Source organism: Lycorma delicatula, chromosome 1 (assembly GCF_047948215.1).
Source record: "Lycorma delicatula isolate Av1 chromosome 1, ASM4794821v1, whole genome shotgun sequence".
NCBI classification, from domain to species: domain Eukaryota; kingdom Metazoa; phylum Arthropoda; class Insecta; order Hemiptera; family Fulgoridae; genus Lycorma; species Lycorma delicatula.
Window position 1 is genome coordinate 21616076 of NC_134455.1, and position 18610 is coordinate 21634685.

Genomic DNA, 18610 nt, shown 5'->3' on the forward strand with positions numbered 1-18610 from the left:
ACAAGTGATTGATTTTTTACCTGGTTTGACAAAATCTTGATCAATTTTGACAGTTTTTTTACGATGCTAATTTTTTCTCCTTTTGCACATTGTTATAAAGAGCCTGAACTAAACTAATACCCGTCTGTATTTAGGATTCCTCATGTTGAGGAATTTTCTGTATTCCTATTCACTGACAGAAAAGGACGTTTTCTATTCAGAACAAATCTTTAATTTAGCATAAACGGGACATTGTCGAGACCTTGCCGAATGTGAATATTTATAGTTAATAAATTTCTCAGCTTCAGTGCATGCACTATCATCATGTTCCGTACTGCTGCAAACTTGTTCCCCCTTGCAACTACGACCTTTTTTTTTAACCAAAACCCTGACCCTGAAAGTGGCTGCTTGGGCTTTTAAAACGAAGTCGCACATAGACAGGGATAGCTAATTCTTATTCGCTCAGAAAAAATTGGAGTAGAAGAGGCTAGAATGAGTGTGGATGGTGCATCACCATTTTCCTTTCACATAATCCTGTGCACAGAAGTGACTGACTGCGGTGAAAGTTCTTCGATATTTTTAATAATTCAATACCAGCCAAGTCACGGAAAAAGATTATATTACTCTTTTGCTCGAATTCAGTGTATAGTGAGGCTCCACTATCACCTCATCGTTTCCTCTATAATTTAGCGCTAGGAGCTTCCGACTCTGTTCATCTTTACTCACCTCAATCAGCACAGCGCCAATTCTAATCTTTTTAATAAATTTAGGAGATTCACAAGATGCTACGACGCACTTATTTATAAGAAACGTGAAAACGTTAGTAAAGGATTTAACTTCCTCGTTACACTTAACTACAAGAAACTGTACACTGGATAATATATCACTCTCTATTTCATGTCTTGTTTCTTTATCGCTTTGCACATCTTCGGCTAACAAGGTCGGTCGAATTATTTTCAAACTCTCGGGTTTATTAATCTTTTCAAGTGGACTAACAACCACCGTAATATTTTTAATTGGAACCGAAATTTTGTTCCTACGATAACCGGTGATTCAACGGATCACTCCTACAAAGCCCTCGCGTACGGGAGTTAGGGCTGCATACAAATGGATTCAACCTGATTTCCATTTCGTGTCACATAATTAGAGAGACACGTAGAGCCATCCACCCATCGGTACGATAGTCTCCACCTATGGTTACGGTTGCAGTTCGTAATGTGCCGCAAAACCACCGAGTATAATTGTATGAAGGAACAATGTGCCTTATTTAAAACAATTACGACCCAAATACATTACAGGATAACAAAAAAAAGTTTCACGGAAAGACCTTATATTGATTAACCTTCAATTTTCCTTGCCTTTTTAACCTGTACACAAGATTTTGACTTTTATATCCTCGCTACAGCCACATCTGTTTCATCTCTATTTGTCAATTGAAATTCATAATACAGACATTTCTTTTGTAATTTCGCCCACGTTTTCTCTGCTTGAGGTACTCTTGACAAGTGACATAAATGTAATCAAAATCTTTTGGTAGAGTTTGCAGCAATTGAGCACATAATTTCCGTCAACTGGAATATTAAGTAACGACTTTTTGTCTGTATATCATCTAATTTTACTAAGTGATTCGGCACACTACCTCGTGATTCCGACCGAATATTATGAAACTATTGCCGTAATAAATCATTATTTTCAGTAGACTGAATATCATAAACTTGGTTCAATTTATTCCAGACAACTTATGTAGTATCACAGCCAGCTAAAAAAAGTAACGATTTGGTATTGAGAGATAGAATAAGACATTTCTTCGCTATTGCATTTGCCTTTTTCATCGTATTAAGTTTTTCATAATCGTTAGTATCTGGTCCAGGTTTTATAAATTACCATTTTTTTTTTTTTTTGTCTTCAGTCATTTGACTGGTTTGATGCAGCTCTCCAAGATTCCCTATCTAGTGCTAGTCGTTTCATTTCAGTATACCCTCTACATCCTACATCCCCAACAATTTGTTTTACATACTCCAAACGTGGCCTGTTTACACAATTTTTCCCTTCTACCTGTCCTTCCAATATTAAAGCGACTATTCCAGGATGCCTTAGTATGTGGCCTATAAGTCTGTCTCTTCTTTTAATTATATTTTTCCAAATGCTTCTTTCTTCATCTATTTGCCGCAATACCTCTTCATTTGTCACTTTATCCACCCATCTGATTTTTAACATTCTCCCTATAGCACCACATTTCAAAAGCTTCTAATCTTTTCTTCTCAGATACTCCGATTGTCCAAGTTTCACTTCCATATAAAGCGACCCTCCAAACATACACTTTCAAAAATCTTTTCCTGAGATTTAAATTAATTTTTGATGTAAACAAATTATATTTCTGACTGAAGGCTCGTTTAGCTTGTGCTATTCGGCATTTTATATCGCTCCTGCTTCGTCCATCTTTAGTAATTTTACTTCCCAAATAACAAAATTCTTCTACCTCCATAATCATTTCTCCTCCTATTTTCACATTCAGTGGTCCATCTTTGCTATTTCTACTTCATTTCATTACTTTTGTTTTGTTCTTGTTTATTTTCATGCGATAATTCTTGCGTAGGACTTCATCTATGCCGTTCATTGTTTCTTCTAAATCCTTTTTACTCTCGGCTAGAATTACTATATCATCAGCAAATCGTAGCATCTTTATCTTCTCACCTTGTACTGTTACTCCGAATCTAAATTGTTCTTTTACATCATTAACTGCTAGTTCCATGTAAAGATTAAAAAGTAACGGAGATAGGGAACATCCTTGTCGGACTCCCTTTCTTATTAGGGCTTCTTTCTTATGTTCTTCAATTGTTATTGTTGCTGTTTGGTTCCTGTACATGTTAGCAATTGTTCTTCTATCTCTGTATTTGAACCCTAATTTTTTTTAAATGCTGAACATTTTATTCCAATCTACGTTATCGAATGCCTTTTCTAGGTCTATAAACGCCAAGTATGTTGGTTTGTTTTTCTTTAATCTTCCTTCTACTATTAATCTGAGGCCTAAAATTGCTTCCCTTGTCCCTATACTTTTCCTGAAACCAAATTGGTCTTCTCCTAACACTTCTTCCACTCTCCTCTCAATTCTTCTGTATAAAATTCTAGTTAAGATTTTTGATGCATGACTAGTTAAACTAATTGTTCTATATTCTTCACATTTATCTGCCCCTGCTTTCTTTGGTATCATAACTATAACTATAAATTACCATAAACTACATTAAAAACTGCATCACATTCTACAATAGTTTTCGTCATAATATTTTTCCAAGTTACCCAATTTTCTTCCCCAATGAATTACTCTAATTGTAGCTTTTGTCATTCATCGTAATAAATGTATCGTTTAAAAATTGTGATCTGCTACTATTTTTGAGGTGCATAATTAATATAAGCTACAATTTTATAATAAAACGTCCATTGATAAAACCTCTAATCAGTTACACTTTATTTTATTAATTGACATCACAACATGGAAAACATCTACTCTCTTTTTCTTTTTACTCCGGGACCACGGTAAAATATTACTTCGGAGGATGAATGAGGATGTTATTTATAAATTTAAATGAAGTGTAGTCTTATACATCTCAGGTCGACAATTCCTGAGATCTATGATTAATTGAAACCCAACCGTCAAAAAACACCGGTATTCACGATATAGTATTCAAATCCGTATAGAAGCAACTGCCTTTACTGGGATTTAAACCTTAGAACTTTCGACTTCACAATCAGCTGATTTACGATGACGAGTTCACCACTGGACCAACCCGGTGGGTTGGAAAACATCTTCTAACAACAATATAATAACCAACTAATAATAACAATAGAATATAACCCTACCCACTATAGAATGTCATTAACCAATCAGGAGACAGAAGTGATGAGGATAAATTGGCCGATATTATTTATAACATCAGGTTAAATATAACAACAGGTGATTTTAGTATGGTCAAAGTGTAAAATAATTTACGGACCAAGATAATCATCAAAGAAAACGAACAAAAATATTATGTAAGGAAAATTTATGATATAAAACCGACTGAATATCTCATCAATTTAAGAAGATATTGACGACTTTTTTTCATTTCCGCTCGATCACATTTCACACCCTTTCATCCTCCTCAGACCCAAGATATCGAAAAACGCAGAAAGCGATTTTTAGATATTTAAATGAAAAACATGTTTACCAAAAATCATGCTGATATCTCAATCTGTTCTGCATATATTCGAAAAAAGCCTAAATTCAATTTTACCACATTTCGCCATTTAGAACGTGAATTTCATAAAACCCAGGAACTACTATTTAAATGTTCATCTCAGGAATATTTATTATCTAGAAGCGACTGAATAAATCATTAATTATTGAAGAAGATATCAGCGACTTTTAAAATTTCTGCTCGATCATATTTCATTCCCTAAGACACAGGACATTGAAAAACACAGAAATTACATTTAGTTTATATATATATATATATATATATATATATATATATATATATATCTGTGTAAGGAATATTTTAAAACAAAGATAAAATCCTCTTTTAGAAGCTGAAAAAAAATCGAGAAAAGTGCAAAGTATATTTCACTCCCTTAGAAGTAGAATTTCGCAAATCCTTTCTTAGCACACCTCTACTATACAAAACCCTCAAAATTAACTTTAACAGTGTAGGCTGGGTATTGATGAGCGAATAATTCATCAGTCAGGACAGATTCGTTTATAGATATAATAATCAGGTTTTTGAAAAATATGAAGAGATTAATTTTCTCATTGGAATATCATCCTTTGAATTCACAAAGGAAATAAATTCCTAGAAAAAAATAATTGTAGTCTTTGTTGTTTTGTCATTTGCAAAACCTCTGATCAAAAAAAATTCTTAATTACCATTTTTATTACAATACTAAAAAAAAAAAATAAATAAGAGAAAAAATTAAATAACTTCGAATCTATCGATTATTTTTTCAAATTGAAAAAATAGAAAAATAACATTGACTTTTTAATCACAGAATGATCTCCAATCTATAATGTATATTTATTCTACCCAGCTTGATGCTTTTAAAAAAATATCATTAAATTAAAAAAAACTAATTAATAATATAAATTTTTGGTTCTTGATGAAGACAACAAATTCCCCACCAACTTACCTTTATGTACTCGTAAGTGCCAAATTGTTGTGAATAAGTACGTAATATATATGTCAAAATTTAATTATTCGTGATTACTTTTAGTGTACTACTGTTAAATATAGTAAAATATTACAATATTTAATATTTATATTACTAACTGTTTACTACAGAGTAATGCTGCAGCATATTTAATATTTACCACAAATAAAAAAAGAAATTAAAGAAAAGAAAGAAATATTAAAATACACTTTTTTTAATATTAAATCTTTTATTATGTAATGTTTGATATAATTTCAATAACTCTTTTTCATAAAATATATAATAAAGAAAACAAGAATAATGGTGATTGTATCCCCTTAAAGGATGATGTACAATGTAATATAATATAATAGCTTGTGATTAATGTTAAAAAATAAATATTAATTGGTAACAAACAATAACTCGTTAACTGTGAGGAATGTCTAATTCAGAAGTCCCAAATAATTTATGAAGAATGGAGATGGAGATAGGAATTATTCAAAAACCTACCGTGACCGAAATATTAACCATAACAATCTGAAATTTGATGAAAATGAATATAAAAGTTCATATTTTAATGTATGTTAAGTAAAAGGTGTAGAGAATTGCTTTGTTGAAATTATACAATTATTTTTATATTTGAAATCATTTTTTCTGCAAACATAAATAATCATTAATTGGTGTTTCAATGAGTTTTTATAAAATAGAACAGTTTTCATTTTTTTCTAACGGATAGTTACAAACTATAATCTTATAGTGATCTGTTATCGCTTAGGGTGTGTATCAGTTAGGGTGTGAACCAGGGCATCTTATATGAAAGATTTTCCACCCGAAGATTACTTTATTTATATATTTTTTACCAACTTTAGTTAACATTTGAGTTGCATTAATTATACTCATAAAAAAATACTTTTTACTCTTTATTTAATTACTGAAATCAAAATAGAAAGGTTTTAAGTAGTTATTATCTATTATCACATTATGCATTGTTTCATTAAGTAGTTATTATCTATTATCACATTATGCATTGTTTCAGCAACTATCATCTCCCTCGCAGAATTAATAATAGGCAAATTTGTTAAGAGTTTTTATCATTGTTTTCTTATCATATTTATTTGGTATTTTAAGAAAATAATTTCGAAAGTAGTAACTACAACGTTGAAAAGAATATTAATGTACAATTTAAGTATTTACTCGCGTCACTGAAGTTTTTTTGTACCCGCTCGCAGAGTAACTGCACGTTTATGAGAATGGTCAGTAGTCATCTGAAACAGTATTTGATTGGATTTGCAGGTAATTTTTTTATATATAATAACCAAAATAAAATTTTATAGCACTTGAATACCATATGGAAAAGTATTTCAGTACCTCAAATCTGTGTCCGGTTTGATGAAAGTGGACGATATTTGATATCTTCTCTTTTAGGTAGCACATTTACTGATGAATTAGAATTGGTAGTTACTAGATATCATTGTACACAGTTCATATTTATAGCCATCAAGAAATGACATGAAAGCACCTTTTGTGCATCCAAAAAACGGAATATGTTTTCTGTGAAAAAAACCATTGATATTTAAAAACCTGCTTTTGAATTCAAGTAAAGCAGACGAATAGATAACTAAATCCGTTTAGAGTAAAAACAAAAATAGAAGTCATGGTATGTTGATGAATTTTATTTATTTATTTTTTTTTTTGTTGAGAATACTATACCTTGATAATATCAATGTGTAGAAATAGTTTTATATAAAATAAATTTAATTTTTTAGCAGACCCGAAAGAATAAAATAATTTAGGAATGAAATGTTTATGAGGTTCAAAGCTGTTTTTACATTATAGCGATACACTATTTACTAACTGTAATAATAGCAATAACATCCCCACAAAATTAAAAAAAATAATTTGTAACTGATATAAAGATTGTGATTAATGTAACATTATGGCAAGACCAAATTAAACCATCTCATCTAAAGTATTTCAGTAAATTTTCGTTTTGATTTCTATATACTGAAATTTTAGTATTCTTGTTTAATATATTTCATTCTTTAAGGCGTGAATTAGAGTGTATATTTTATGCTGAATCTTAAAATGAAATCAGTTTTTATTCATCACCCTCTGATTTTTAGTTATGACCCTTTAAAATATTGAGAAACGTCTTAAATAATAGAATACAAAAATAACAGTAATAATTACCATTAAAATTCATACCTTTATTTTGCAGACATTTACGTTATCTTAATTTCTTTTTCTTATTTTCCTTTGGTGTTCAGTGAAATCTTCTCTTTTTATCATCCATCAGTAGCCACTCATCATAGATTCATCTCATCTGCCTTGATAACGTTGTTCCATCTGCAATATATCTTGGTGGAACTTTTCTCCCTGTTCGTTACTGATGTCACCCAATTGAAAAAGTTCAAATGAGAATGTAAAAAGTGAATTTTCAATGATATTCTCCAGCCTAAATTTTTGTAGTTCACTAAGTGTTCATTTATAACCTGATCGTGGTTTTCAGCGTTTTTGTTTCAAAGAAAACCAGTAACGACATCTTTGAATGACTTCCATGCTGCTAGTTCTTTAGGATTCAGTTTGCTGTCAAATATTTTTCACAAATTAATTTTCTTATTTGTGGCCCAATGAATATTCCCCTCTTTTAATTTGTCTTCACTTGATTGCGAAAAAACCTCAGCTAAGTATTTAAAGTCATCTCCACCTTTAACTAATGCTTTTACAAAATTCTTCATCAGGCCTGCTTAATGTGTAAAGGTGGTAAAATAATACGATCTGCTTCGACAAGGAGAAGATCGACAACATTTTCCTTTCCTGGGATAAATTGATTTCTTTTGGACAGTCTGTAACTGGGTAGTGTTTATCTGTAGCTCGACTATCCCACAAACACAAGAAACACATATATTTTGTAAAGCCACTCTGGAGACCGAGAACAAGCCCTATCACTTCCAGATCAGCAATGATCCATCATTAGTGTTCATCATACTAATAGATTTAACAATTTTTTACATACCTTTAAATGTTTCTTTCATTCCTGCAGCATGTGCTAGCGGTGAAAAAGAAAACTTATTCGAGTTATGCAACAACACTACCTTTAAGCTTCTTTCTGATGAGTCTATAAATAAAAGCCAATCATGAATAATATATTCAGCGTCCAGTTCAGACATTAGCCCCCTGATATCATGTCAGGAACAAATTGAACCATCTCTACTGAAGTATTTCAGAAAAAGTTTTGTTTTTATTTCTATATACTGAAATTTTAGTATCCCTATTTAATAAATTCCATTCTTTAAGACATGAACCTAGAAGTTCTGTATGTTTTTTCGACAAATACAAGTCACGAATTAGGTCGTTGAGTTCTGCTTTTGTGAGGTTCAGTATTTGATTGTTCTGGAATGTAATAAATATCCATTGAAGTTGAGGATTCACGGTTCAGCCTTCTGGGAATCAGAAATTTCTTTCCAAGTAGTTGGAGAACTCAGAATCGGTAAATCAATACCCTGAAGTACTACTGGTTCTCATAGCTGAACGAACGTTTGGATACGCAATACTGCTTTTATTGTTTGAATTGAGAGCAGTAACATTTGTTAAGCAGAAATAGCAGTCATCATAATGGCTAATAGGCTCTAGCCAAATCATAGGTACGCCAAAAGGTAAATGGAAAACGGATTTGAATACTACTAGATCGTGGATATCGGTATTTTTTGGTAGTTGGGTTTCAATTAACACAAATCTCAGCAATGGTCGAACTGAGACTGTACAAGACTACACTTCATTTACACCCACACATATCATCCTCATTCATCCTCTGAAGTAATACATTACGGTGGTTTCGGAGGCTAAACAGAAAAAAGAAAACTATTTACAAAATCAAGCATTTCAAAATTCAATACCATCTAATTAAGCAAAACTGCTGCAAAAGTAGCTAATTACAATTTTCAATCATTATTTAAAATTATTGGAGTGTGGTATACTTGTTATTATTTCCTTATTTAGTATTGTATGATTTTTCTTAAAATTTCTATAAGGACAACATCAAAATCAGTATTATTACCTACAAAATATCAGTCTTCGCATTTCCTGAACATTTTATATGGTTTTGCAACTCATCGACTCAAATGAAAATAATATAGATACACACCTTTCGTGCTAAAATCGTCTCTAATATCCATTTTAGATTGCTACTGTTACGGGATTGCGGTCTGAACTAACTTAATTGCGTCAACACACTCAGTTGACTCACTCGCACTGATTGCAGCGCTTAAATAGGGAACAGAAGGTTTCAGAAATTTTACGGTTAATCCAACCTCGAACATTCAATAATCTTCGAGTTTTACCCTAGACCATTCAAACCTTGAACCGCCAGTTCAACAGAGAGCGCTTCCACCACGATTCAAACAGGCTTTCTTGCCGCGCAGTACTAATATAACCTATTGATGACCTATAATTTTTCGTTTGACTAAATGAGTCAGGTAGTTATGCCCTAAATGAACCCCGTTGTGGTTACGCTTATGTAATTTAACGTAGTGTACTATAACAAAATACAACCTATAAATATACCAACAACCAAAGTAAAAAAAAATAATTACCAAAAAAGATTTTATAAATAGAATCATTATTTTCTTTATCAAAGTGTATACGCATATTGAAAGAGAAGGAAATTTTACGAACGAGATTTTTATAAATATTTTTTATCTAAAATTAATTATAATAAGAATATATTATATAATATATAGCATTTAATCAAAAGCGGCTCAGTGTATCCTGCGCGTCTTGCCATCAATGCCGAATTATAAAACGAAAGCGTTATAGGTTTTAACTACTTCTAATTGATACATCAAAAAAAAATTCATTAAATTTTTACACCTAACTGGAGAAAGTAATATTTTTTTGTTGTTATAAATTTATAGTTAAAATTTACTTTTATTAAAGTTCACTTTTTCTACTTACAATGTTAAGACAGTTACAAATAAGGCTTTGTGATTGTGTAGGTAATTTCATAAGATGTAAGTCCGTTCACGGACTTTACGTCATGAAAGCTCTAAGTGGCACTAACTAATTATTATTACAATTAACATAAAGAGACAAAGGCTGCAGCTGCATTGCATTCTTTCACACGGTGGGTTTTCCTGGAATTTAGGGATAAGCAACATACATGACATATGGAATGAAATGCTTCATCTATTCTCAGACAGTTCTCAGTCATATAACTTATATATACATAAAGGGTATCGCGAAGTACTTCCAGGACTTCCATAACCTGTTTTACTCATAAAAATAATCGAAAAGGACATAAAACACATGTCCTAAAATGCTTCGTTCGCGAGTGAAAGATTTCGCTTGGATTTCAGCTACCCCGATGAAATGAGGTCGTATTAACATTTTTATGACGTTAATTAATAAACAAAAATAGTGATTTCTTACGGGTTTTGACCAAAAAAATTTAATAAAATAACTTTTAGAACTGTATCTGTGGCAATTTTTGAGAAATCTGGGGTGAAAACCAACAAATTGCAGTAAAAATGTTGATTATAATGAGTAATGAGCACATAAAACTTTTAAATAAAACCTGTAGAAAATTTAATTTTGAACAAAATTGTGTAAGATAAGTTGAATAAAACATAGAAAGGTTTGAAAAATTTTAATTTTATCTAGAACATTACACTAAAGACCAAAGTGCATTATACTTACCAGTTTATAATAAATGTTCAGAAATGAAACTTAAAGAAATGTAGTAGACCTTCCCAACCTATCCATTTCTCAGAGAAATGATGATTTAAGTGAGGGAAAATGGCACAAGAGAAGTGGGGAAGCACGCCATCATGCATCTCAGCGTTAGAGGAACTTATTCAAGCAGCTGCTGTAATTCTTCTTAAAGAAACTCCAAGTAGACCTCAGCATTTAAGCAGCCAGATAATATGGATGGTCCAAACAGCTGATTGTGAAGACAGCTGCATCATACATTGACCACTATATCATAAGGATTTATTTCTGCCCATGTATGCTCATTGTGTAAGCTGTTCCATCTGGAGTGAAATTTGTCTCGTCTGTAAATAAAATATACTTGTAGAGTTGTCGATTTGTATTCTGCTAGTTGCAGAACTTCAGCGAAGTGGTCCGTCTCCTGGTTGTAGATGTTGAACTGGCTTTTTTTGATAAGGATAAAAGTTGTTTTGTTTAAGTGTCCTCCAAACCTTCGAATGAGAAACTCTGCCTCTTAGAAAGATGTCATATACTGATGCCTGGATTGCGTTGAACTGCATCAATAATAATTTCATCAACAGCGTTGGGCTGGACAGATAGTTTGTAGCTGATACAAACACTAGGTAATAAACCTGTTTTCCGAAGATTGCGAAAAGTCGCGCTAATTGTTTTGGTATCTGGAATCCTTCGATTCGGAAAATATATTTATTTTTCTACTGCAGCAGCTGTTATTACCATTGCACATACCCAAAATGAATAACCATTTCAGTGTATTCCTCTGTTGTAAAAGTACAGCATTACTTCAAATGGCAAACAAATCACGATCAAAATAAAATTTACATTATTATATTTATGTTATTTTATATATATATATATATTACCACAGTAATTCCTCTGCCCAAATAATTAGATGACAAATCATCATCATAATAGTTTAAAGGACAGATGTTCAGGGCACATGAACATCAGGTATGAGTCCATTGATGTGACAGGGTAATTTGGAAACTGGTATAATTGATTTTGCGGCCTTCCATCTTGGAAATATGAGTGGTCAACATATTTGACATTTAGAAAGAAAAATCATCATCTTTGTAAAACTGTGATGATGTAGTAACTTAATTTATTGGAATATAATATAAAATAATTAAGATAATTAAAAAATAATTTGCTTTAATGTAGATGCTCAAAGATAAATCAGGGAAACATTCATTCAGTTGAATGAAAGGTGGAAACTGGTTACATTTGGCTAATTTTACATGGTTTAATTCTTTAAACTTCGTGCATGTGACAAATTTTTATTAAATTTTGGCCAACTACAAGTTGTAATTGATTTAAGAAAACATGATGGATAGTTGATGAGATCAATAATATTAATAATCATATTCTGCAGGAATAACCAAAGAAGAGAAATATAATACATTAGAGATGACGTCATTCATTTCTAGAGTAGTAAAAAACTGCTGCAAGATTATGTAAGATAAGTACTAATGAAAGTTTTGGTGTTTCAAAGTCGACCACTGAATGAAAAAAAATACTTTTTTAAAACATCGGTGTGAAAAAATATTAGGAATTTGAAAAATATTTAGACCAGAAGAAATATTGATATTTTTATGACTTTAAGCTGATGATGTAATACACAAATTTACAAAAACAAATGCTCAGAAATGAGATAATGAAAAGAATTTGTAAGAAAAACCTGAAAAAGAAGTCATCAAACAATTAGGTTCAAGAAAACCTCAATCTACTCCTTAGCAATCAATTTTATTCTACAGAAACAGAAAAAGTTGTCGTTTTATTTTATAAATTCCCATTCATAAGACTTCCATGCAGCTAAAAGTGTGATTATGGAAGCAAGATGCCAGGGACCATGATTCCACAAATGTGCAGCATTTTTCTTGCTCCAATTAATCATGCTGTATAACAGTGTGGCACATGTAAATAATATGGTAGGCAGATTACGTCGCTTGATGAATCTAATATGTGTCCAATTGCACTGTGAACTACATGCACAAGATAATTTCAATCCCAGTGTGTCGAGTAAAAAATTACATATAGAAAAGATAATTTTAAAGGTTAGTAATAAGAAAGGAGAAAAATTGATTATTCAATCTTCAAATATTACATATTTCTTTATGTTATAATTTTCTCAACATATCAGAATAAGAGCAGGGGGCATATATTTAACTGATGAAAATGGCTGTACACTACCTTCCCTTACGGTGTCTGGAATACTCATTAAGTTTACATTTAAACAACAGATGAGATGAGCTGTTATCATATTAATTGCATTAGTGAAAGAAACATTTATATAGAGTAGCATTCCAATTATTCTAATAAAAATAGTGGTCCTATCAATCCGTAGCATTCTATAACATGCCTTTGAATTTCATCATTGTAATAATATTTTACAAACATCAAATAGTTTTAGTTTAGTTTTTTTACAAAAACAAAATATAGCAATATTCATAAATAAAGGTGAATTAGAAAACTTGGAACTTATTAAACCTAAAATTATAAACTATAATAAAATTATTTTATTGCATTAGTGGTAAACAGTGAATTTGTTATATTTTTATTAAAAGGTCTGTTTTTTGAGATTTGTATTTTTGTAATCAGTAATTTGTACTTTTATTTCCTTATATATATACGGTTTCAAATGAAAAAAATGATATGCAGGTTCACTATTTACATTGTGTATGTGAATAAAAGTATAGTTACTTTTGTTCCTGAAACAAGAAATATAAGTACACTGGGATATTTCTTTATATTAATCACGTTGAGAGAAAATCTGTTTCAAATTGAATAGATTATAAAAAGCATAATATTATAATTTATTAGAATAATAATATAAATATATAATATAATATATTATTATTAGCATAATATTATAAAGCATTAATATTTGTACATGTACGAGGGTAAGTCAATTATTATCCTCAATGTAATTATAAATATTATTGCAATACAAATAGGAAACTTAGATGTACATCATTTTTCAACACAGTCCCCATGCATTTCAACGCACTTGGTCCTTCGTTGCACAAGCTTCCTGATGCCCTCATATGCGACTTTCACTTTCTGAACACCGAAGAAAACAGAACAAACCTTTTTATAAGCATATTGAAAGGGCTCCTTGAATTGAAAATTCTCATCACCTACATACTTAGATACATCTAGGTACTTCTGCAGTGGGACATACCTAATTTGATGACTTACTGATACATGAGGTTGTCGTGTAATAATTAGTCTGTCCTTGAGCAACAGCATCATTGTTTTCTCAGGGCTAAACACAATCTTATGTTGCAAACTTCACAACTGGAGTATCTTGCAAACCTGGGCTGTCCTGAATTCAATCTCATTCCTTGAATTTCCTTTAACCAACAAAAGCCCATCATCTGCATACATGATAACACAGAATCCACCAGCTAACCTCAAATGCATTAAAGAATTGAATTCAACAACCCCGAACAGGGTTCCTAAAACACTATTCACCGAACAACCCAAAGATACCGTTTTTCCTACTTCTGAGATAACATCTCAATTGCTGAAATAACTATATAGCACATTCAATTCATTCTGCGTACAATCACATTTCTGCAACTGAAATAGGGAGAGGGCCACCACAAATTATTAAAAGCACCTGATATGTCCAAAGAGATATCTAAGACATAATCAGATTCACAAAATGATACAATGTTTATAACCTTAAGAATAGAATCTTTCGTGTCCCTGCCTAGTTGAAAACCATACCGATCATCCATTAACAACTTAGAATTAATCTAGAATTAATCTATCAGTAATACAAAATGAAAAACCTCCTCAAAAACCTTTCCAATAACTGGCAGAACTGTTAAAGGCCTATAAGAGGAGCTAAGAGTTGGGGTCTCTTCACTGCCTTTAAACAACAATTTTAGAACACCTTTTTTCCCGCAAACAGGGAAATAGGCAGCAAGAGCACCGTATTAAAAATTCTAGTCAAAAGTACCAACACAAATTCCAACAGAACAGACAAGGAGCACCAGAATATTTCTAAAAGAACTACAAATTACAATGCAGTAATTTAAATTATGGTTTTACCTCATTGGATGGAAAGCCTGTGTGCTGTTTGCTTTCAAGACTTCTTCGATAAAAGCATGAATCCATCAAAATTCACAGTACTAATAAAAGTATACTTTAAGTATCTTCTCATAGCATTAAGAGTAGCAAATATCCAAACCCTACATAATCGCAGAATACTTCATATTGCCTGCTGCAATTGATACTGCGAGTGTTTTAATAGGCATGGAAGAAGCAAAAAGATAGAAAAAAATTCTGCTTTGTAACAACACATTATAAAAGCGATCGATGACATGCTGTCAAGACATGGCAGTCAATGGCTGCGTATCGCATGAATGCAATGGGAACAGATCATCTAAGAAAATATGTTCTGCAAATCAATACCATGCAACAGGATTATGTTTTTTATGAAGCTACTAAAAACAATAACAGATTGGACAAATTGTGTTGCAATATGTAGTGATGGTGCAAAGGAAGTGACAGGAAAATTAAAAAGATCTTCTTATACCAAGGGCAGAAAGGATGCACTACTTCCTTCACAGATATGCTCTTGTCATAAAAAATATGCCGAAAAATCTCAAGCAAATTCTTTATAAAGCTATAAAAATGGTTAATTTTATTACAAGTTGACTGTTACAGAAGAAACTATTACTGTTTTCTAAACTATGCAATGAAATGGTTGAAAAGAAAAAAATCCTCTTTTCCATATAGAAGTCAGATGGTTATCACTGGGGAAAGTGTTAACCCAGTTATTAAAATTGCAAGAAAAATTAATGATATTTTTCCAGGATAAACAAATGTCAATCTCAATGTTTTTATAGAATGAGTATATGTTGTTGTTGGCTTACTTAGCTGATGTATTTATGCATTTAAACTTGAATCTGAATTTACAGTGGTGTGATAAAACCATTTTATTAATGACAGACAAAGTTCATGCTATCATTAAGAAGCATGATATCTGGATTATTCACTGTAGCCCCAAGCAAAAATTTTTATGTTTCCACTCACTTCCGATTATATTGAGAAAAATTTGGATAGCATGAAGATACATTTACTTGAACTAAAAATTCAGTGGGCAGAGTATTTCCTGGAAGATAAAAATGATTTCTCAAAGAGATGGGTACTGAATTCATTTAGTGAAAATCTTGTTGCAGCTGCTACATTACTAGTTGAGATTTGCAACCCGCTCATCAAAATGTCTTTTGTTAAAACATTACAACTACAATTCATATCAGATGATTTAGATACATTTTGGCTTGCTCATTGAAGTGATAATGGAAATTTAGCCACAGAAGCATTGAAAATATTATGCCTTTCACCATGTCTTACTCTGTGAAAAAAGTTTTTCTTCTACGGGCACTAAAAATTAAATATAGAAATTATTTTTTATCACTTGAAAGCAATTTGCTTTTCTGCGTTTCTAACATAGATTCATGTATGGAGAAAATATTAAATGAAAAACAAATGCAACTGTCTCATTAATTTATTTTCTTTACATGTGTACTTATAAATACTTATAAAATGTTATAAGAAATGATTTTTTTTCTTAAAAAGTAATTTCATTATTGTTTACGGTTAAAGTTTTAGGCTAATTTTGCAACCCCAAGTTTGAAAAATACTGCTCTTAAACCAACCTTCTCCTTAAATGTTTTTTTGGTCACTTTACCTCCACAATACTATTTTTACGGTAATCTTATCAACAATAGGTAGTAATGTGATTATTCCCAATTTCTGCAGTCTAACTCAAATTTCCTCTCCTTTGGTGTCTTAAAAAGTAGGCCTCTTTTCCAATCTTCTGGCATACTCTCCTTCTGCCATACTTTACTAATCAGACTTATCAGAACTTCTGCATTGATATTGACCCTGTGAATGTCTTAATTTCTAAGCTATTCAAGCTACATCTGGTACCTTTAAATTTTTCATTGGTACACTCTAATTCTCATTTCAATATTCATCACACTAACATCAATCTCATCAGTCCGTCTTGGATCCTAGTCTATCCACACTAGCTTTAGTCCTTCCAAACTACTTTTTGCACCTTGACTGAACATTTTTGTTCCATCTGTCAGTAGGTATTTCATTATTTGCCTCATTATTTTTAATTAATTTGTCTATTCTAAATTCTTAGATATTAGAAATTCTATTATAAATTCTTAGTATTCTTAAATATTACTTGTTATATAAAACTCTCTAAGGTCATTCTCTCTCCTTATTGCATCTCAGTCCATGCTCTCTGATCCCTCCTCAGGCTTTTCATTAGTTTCTGAACACACTAGCTGTATTGCTTCTGAAGTTTTTGTCTTCCTGAATATTTTGATAAACAATCATTTTTATCTTAATGCTTCTTCATTCAATCTTCTCTTATGATTACATCAGTCTTTCCTTTGTCTGTTAAGATACACAACACTTTCTTACTTGCCTGTTTGTGCACCTCCTTAAATCCTTGACCACTAATTTTCCACATTATCAGTTTTATTTAATTTTAAAACTTTTACTAAATCTAAAAACAAAGTTTTCTCAGTAAGGATATATACTTATATATTTCTTATGCATCTTGTATTGCTTATTCTGAGTTTGAAACTTCCTATGCACTACATGTAGCTTGAGTCTAGGTTTTGCTCTCATTAGATAGTGATAATTTGTAATATCAGCTTCTTTCCTTATTACTATCTAGTAGAGAACTTAAGAATTCTCTGTTCAAACCAATAATCAATCTAATTTTACATCTTTTGGTTTGGAGCAATCTGCATAGCTCTGCTTTTGGAGGTGTTATATCACCTTCAATAACTAGATTTTTGCAAAATTTGGCAAACGTTTCCTCATTTTCATTTATGTTCTGAGACTATGTCTACCTATATATGTTGAAATCCCTACTCTGCATTATGATCTTTGTAACAGTTTTTAGGTCTGTTTTCTAAGCTTTCTGTATGCATCCTGTAATTTGCTGTGAAAATTAACCCTTCCTTTTCTCTCAGCAAGTTCTGTTATTATATAAAAATGCAATATTCTAGCATTTTTAAATTTTAGATAGGTTAGAGACCCTAACCTATCAACCATAACAGAAACAGGGTTTCACATAATTAAATTCATTCTGGTTTCAACAAAAAATCTTATCCATATATATGAGTATCAACTTCCCCCTGCTGACCAGAATACAAAAATATAACACCATTCTGCAAGTTTATTAAATCTACTCCCATCTTGTCTCATTGACTCCCAGTATTAATAAGATATATGTTTCGGTGTTGGAATGATTCACTTCAACCTACCATTTTCTCTTAAGTGATACATTCCAAAATCTAAAAATCTTCAATGAAATCTGAACCAGTTGCTTCTTTTGGCTCGAAAAATAATTAAATCTTCAGTTGTAGGTTGCTAGTTTTCTCTCACCCTTGTACCATGATTGGAGCCCCTGATTGCCATCAGTTGGCCCAGATATTTACCATCCCCACTTAACTGTTATGCGAGTTAAGAAAAACATTGTATTTTTTCTTACTAGTTACTAGAACTGTTGTGTCCACAGTTGGTCATCAGAGAGCCTTGCAGGAATAACAGGATTTACCACGGGAGGTGAGGTTGACGTTTAGACAGAAGAAACTATATATTTACTATCACTCATCAAAAGATAGTTTTTTTTTTTACAAATCAACTACTGCAGTTACAAAAAAAAGGATTTTGTGTAAGATTTTCCCCTTTGCTTCATGATTTC